Raw genomic sequence first — 6,000 nt, 5'->3', positions numbered from 1 at the left:
CAAATACTAACCCATATTTTTATACGAGTAAAACATATTTCAACGATACAATCGTTGAATTTATCGATGTAATTGTATTGGTCATACTTGTAAATTTTCAAATCGATTCAATATATTTTTCGCATCGATATAAAGTAGTTTATATATTAATGTTTATTGGACGATTTAAACTTATTTTTTCCATTAAATAAATAGTTAAAAATTTTAAATTTACGTTAAATTTGACATACATGATCTAATGGAATATATAATATAATGGTAAGATGATTAAAATATTAATCATACCAAAATACTCATACGAATATAAACATATATTACTTTTACAATAATATAAGTGGACATCTAACTTTTATATTATAGTATAATACAATTTTCATACAATGTAAATTACAGATAAGCTTAAGTTTTGAATATTAAAATTCGAACTTTGTTCATATTTTAATTGTGGTTAACTATTTTTATTTAAAACTGTTTTCATATCTAATATTAAAATCCTATGTCACTATTGAAATAGTCTACATTGTTATTTTCTTCTTCTTTTTTTTGAATAGTCTCATTATAGATTCTAATTATATATATTTTTTACAATACAATGCCTAAAACTACGCATAACCTCTCCATAATCCATAAATAAAAGGATAATGCGTTTTAGGCACTCAACCTATAAAATTGGGTACATCTAAATTATACTAGATGTGGTATAATAAAGAAAAGCAATTATGTATTTAGAGAGGAAATATATATTTGATATTAAACATGGTTTAATATGCCTTATCAAATATTTTGCATTTGACAATATATAATTGTTTTTCTATTGAGTTATTAATAATATCTTTTCTCATCCAATATTAAAAATAATATCAAGTATGGACAGAGAAAGCAACGCAAAGGAAAAAGGCATCCAAATGCAAACAAAATTGCAACATGGAAGCAAATTAATGACAAGACAAGAAAGAAAGTAATGTGGAAGCAACCAGGTTGATGATGAGACATGATCCTTATTAAAAAAACTGTGTGGGATTCAAAGAAAATTAAATAAAATTCAAGAACTCTCCTATAAAAGGAGAGTGAAGGATGCTTAAAGGGGGCATCAAAAAACCTTTCTTTATCGAAAAAATATCTACTTCTCTTATTATCCTTTGTAGAAAAACCTTTCCTGTAATTCTTCTACTTTTGTAAAAATGATATCTACTGATTTTCGCATACTATCAAATATCCATTCATGTAATTGGTATTAGAGCGTCAGTGTAACGATACTTGGAGAAATAATATCATAGTTTTCATTGTAAGTTCTTATCTTTTATTTACAATTCAGTTTATTTTATGTTTATTTATCTTAAAACCCATATATCTATTATTCTGTCTTACTATTGCCTGTTTATGTCTTTATTAATAAAATATTGAAATATTTCAAATACAACAAATCAAATATTAAATATTAAACTTAGCAGATATTATTTAATATTGAATCAAATATTTAATATTAAAATACAAAAATATATAATTATCAAATATATACAAAATATTTAATATTAGATATCAAAATATCTAATGTCACATAAATATTTGATAGAAAAGCAATATTTAATATTAATATTTGATAAGGTTTGTTATTATCTTTAATACTAAATATTATCTTTAATATTCAGGATAGTCAGTCCAATTATATATTGTCAAAAAATTAAATTATGTGACATTAGATATTAAAAGAATTTTTTAAAAAATTCTCCATGAATATCAAAAACTAAAAAAAAAAGAAAATATAGAATTTTAGAAAAATTAATATTTTCATAAATTATCACATCCATGGGCTGAGATTTGTATAAAAAATACAATTCTTATTTAGAAAAAAACATAGTAAAATAATTGGAGTAGAACTAGAAAACATATATTCTATAGGAAATATAATTAAATTTGCAAAAGAAAAAATAGCTTTATTTTGTCTACAAAGTAAGGCTTCTAAACAAGTTAAACATAAATTAAGTTATAAACATTGTACAAAAATTTTAGAAAATGAATGAGAATTTGGATGTAAACCTGTACATCCTAATACTTATAAAAAACATAAAAAGAAAAATAGAAGATATAAGCTAGTTAGATGGAAACTAGGAAATAAAAAACATATTGGTTATAATAAAAAGAAAAGATTTGTTAAAAGAAAAACTTTTAAAAAACTTAAAAAACAAATATGTAAATGTTTTATATGTGATGAAGAAGGACATATAGCACCAAATTGTCCTAATAATAAAGGAAAAAGTGCAAGAAAAATGATTAAAACTCTTGAAGAACAAGATTTAGAAATATGTTCAGAAGAGGAAATAAATCTTGAGGAAATATGATATGAATTAATATCAGAAACAAATTCTGATACAGATAAAAAAGAATATATATTTATGTTTAATATAGGAAGTAGTTCTAATAATCAATTAGAAGAAATTCCTAAAAACGAACAACAAGATATAAAATTAGGAAATATAATCAGAAAAGAAAAAGACTTTTCTGATGAAATGATAGAGAAAATTAATAAAAAAATCATATTTCTAAAGAAGGAATTTATAAAATATCTAATATAAGATATGGTGTCAAAGACATATAGAAAAAATAAGTGGTAATACAGTAGCTAAAGATACTAGAGGTGGATTAATAGAAATCCCATTATTTATTAAAGATAAAATTAAGAGAATTAAAAAGAAATATCCTCAAGTTAGATATATACATTTAGGAATAATAATGATAACAATAAGGGCTTTATTTAGAAAAGGTCATGATATACCAATAATAGCAGTTTTATTAGATGAAAGCTTTGAAAATTCAATAAAAGCACTTATTGGAGGAATTCAATCAAATTTACATACAGGAGTAATAGGATTTAAAGTTAAACCAAATTACTTTATATCTATTACAGATCCTCTGATAGAAGAATGTTTATGTCTTAGAATTCAGACAAAAAATTCTGAAATTAATGATTTAGCAGAAGATATAGCAATAAGTTGGACTTCTATTAATGAATATACTAATACATCAGAAGTAGAAATCAAAGAGATTAATAAAAAAATTATTGAGCTCTTTGAACAGAAAAAATTCACTACTGAAATACAATCAAAATCATTACATATAAAAGATCTATGAATACCAAGAGACTGGATGATAGAAAAGACAAGTAGTGCAAGTACATCTAAACCTATTCCTATTTTCCTATAGAACCAAGTAGAAATTCTAGAAACACTAGAATGAAAGAAATACAAACTTCAATAATTATCCAACAAATGAAACTTGGAACAAGTGATGTAATTACTTTTTCAAATTTCCAATCTAGGAAATATTACACATATATAGAAATTACATTTCAATTTAGAGAATATAAAACATATTCTTTGCATGCTTTATTAGATACTGGAGCTACAACTAAGAGTTGCAGAAAGAATGACATTCCTTTAGAAAAATGAGAATCTATGAAACATCCAATAAAAGTCATAGGAATAGATGATAATAAAACCATAATCCAATATAAAGCTAGAAATATACCAATCTATATAAATAATGTAAGATTTGTGATACCAAAAATATTATGCTTTCCTGAAATGCATGGAGATATATTATTAGGAAATAATTTTATATACTAACATTTACCATTTTCTATTGATAAAAATCTAATTATGTTATCTGCAGAAAAACTTTTGTAGAAATACCATTAGTAGAAAATTATAAATTTATTTGTGATAAAAATTTTACACCACCAAGAAAATAACAAATTAAACAACTTGAAACAAGTCATTGGTTGTTTAAAATATTAGAAAATAATTTTAGTGAAGAGCCATTAAAATTATGGCTAAATAGTCCTAGATATTGTGAAATTAAATTGGAAAATCTCAATAAAATGACTAGAGTTAAACCAATGATCTATGCTAAACAAGATATAGATGAATTTGATATACAAATAAAAGAATTATTAGAAAAAGAATTATTAGAAAAACTTAATAGTCCACATTCTAGTCCAGCCTTTATGGTAAGGAATAATGCTGAAATAAAAAGAGAAAAAGTTATTATGGTTATTAATTATAAAAGATTATATCAAAATATTAATTTTGATGAATATTTTATTCTAAGAAAGAATGTTTTAATTAATCAAGCTAAACAAGATAGAAAAAAATTAAACTTCTCAAATATTTAATATTGAATATTAAAGATATATTTCAGTATTTCTAACCTTAAGTATCAAATATTAAACTCGATTTACTGAAAAGAAATGGCATCTCGATCAAAAGTTGTGGTAAGGGTGGCGTAAACTTAGTGCAATTGAGATATTATATCTTACTGATCGGTTTGATGATTTCAAAACAGCAATGGAAGGAGGGTATGATTGTGGAATACCATGTGAAAAGAATCAGGGAAAGACCCCATAAGTCTTTCCTAACCTTCTCCTATTGGATGCCATATTTCCATCACCCACCCACCAACTACTTTAATATTGGAGTTCATTATTTTGGTATAACTATTAATTTTTCATGTTTGTTTTACTGTTGATGAAATTTTTTATAAGTAGATGATTACCTTTTTAATAATATCTTTGATGTAACCTACAAGAATTACTGTATTTACTTTTTAAATAGAGAAACCAGCATGCAATTTGATTCTTGATATGCAGACTTCCATATTTAGTACCTATTATTGGCCAATGAAGCAGCGGCAATTTCATACCCAACTCAATCCATGATGAACTAGGTTTACCCATATTCATCTCATTCTTGATTGCAATTTGGGTATGGCATTTAAAAGAGTAATACTTCCCACCCAACTCAATCCATGATGAACTAGGTTTACCCATATTCATCTCATTCTTGATTGCAATTTGGGTATGGCATTTAAAAGAGTAATACTTCCCAAACTGTGTAAACACCTGAACGTAGAAAATAGGAACAACTCCAACCCAATCAAGTCATCATGATGGGAATATATGTTAATTAAAGCTTCCACAAATTCATAAGCTTCCACAAATTCATACACAAAACCATATTTTTGGAATTAAAGCTTTCTTATATAATGACTTTACATTCTTTTGGCTTTAAGTTTGTTGATGTAATATTTAGTGATGGAAGTTGTGGATTATTATTGGTGATGTAGGATAAAAGTGGTTCACATCGTGGTGATGCTGATGAGCTAGAGGAGTTGGCAGAGTTCTAGTATATCTATCAATATCTACTTCTTATACAGGAGTTTATATATTGGAGGGGGACATGATGCAATCCCTTTGCATGATTATCCTATCGACTATTAGGTTACTTTTAAAATTAAGGGAAACGTTCTTTAGGATGTGGTCGGAGATGATATGATGACGAACTCCTCCTAACGAAGTGGGTTTAATCATGGTATGAAGACTTACTAATGGTGATGTGTAACAACAGCCCCCTTACTCGAGTAAAAAAACTCTAAAATTAAGAGTAAGTTTAGATGGACGGTGTATTTACTTGCAGTTAATATAAAAACATCAGTGTCAATGAGATTAAATACTATAAACAATACTATAGTGTGAGATATATAATAAGCTAAATGCATCACACCCTATCGCTCATCCATATCCACCCTAAAAAGTCAAGAACACTACCTTTAATGCCCAACATCTCCATATGACACTAGAAACCGAATTAGAAAAGAAATACTCTTGTCAATGCATTCATTCACATAAGATTTAACCAAAAGAATCACTGAATCATTTTCTTTTGAAGAATTATTTATTCCCACTAAATATTCCAAAGAATGAAAAAAAATTAAAAGAACATTGGAATTTAATTCTCATTTTGAATATTAATGTACCAAAATGTGGTTTTGACACACAAAATTTAATAAATTTTGAATGTCTAATTATTGCCCCGGGCCAAGACCAAAAAACAAATAGACAAAATAAATAAATTTTTTTACAATACCAGCCAAATTTACAAACCCAATAGACCCAAAATTAAAAAAACCCTAAAGGCCCAATGGCCCACAAAGCTAAACAAGTTC

The sequence above is a fragment of the Gossypium hirsutum genome, chromosome D06, assembly GCF_007990345.1.
Source record: "Gossypium hirsutum isolate 1008001.06 chromosome D06, Gossypium_hirsutum_v2.1, whole genome shotgun sequence".
NCBI lineage: Eukaryota > Viridiplantae > Streptophyta > Magnoliopsida > Malvales > Malvaceae > Gossypium > Gossypium hirsutum.
The sequence above is the reverse complement of the archived record's forward strand: the minus strand, read 5'-3'. Positions refer to the sequence as shown.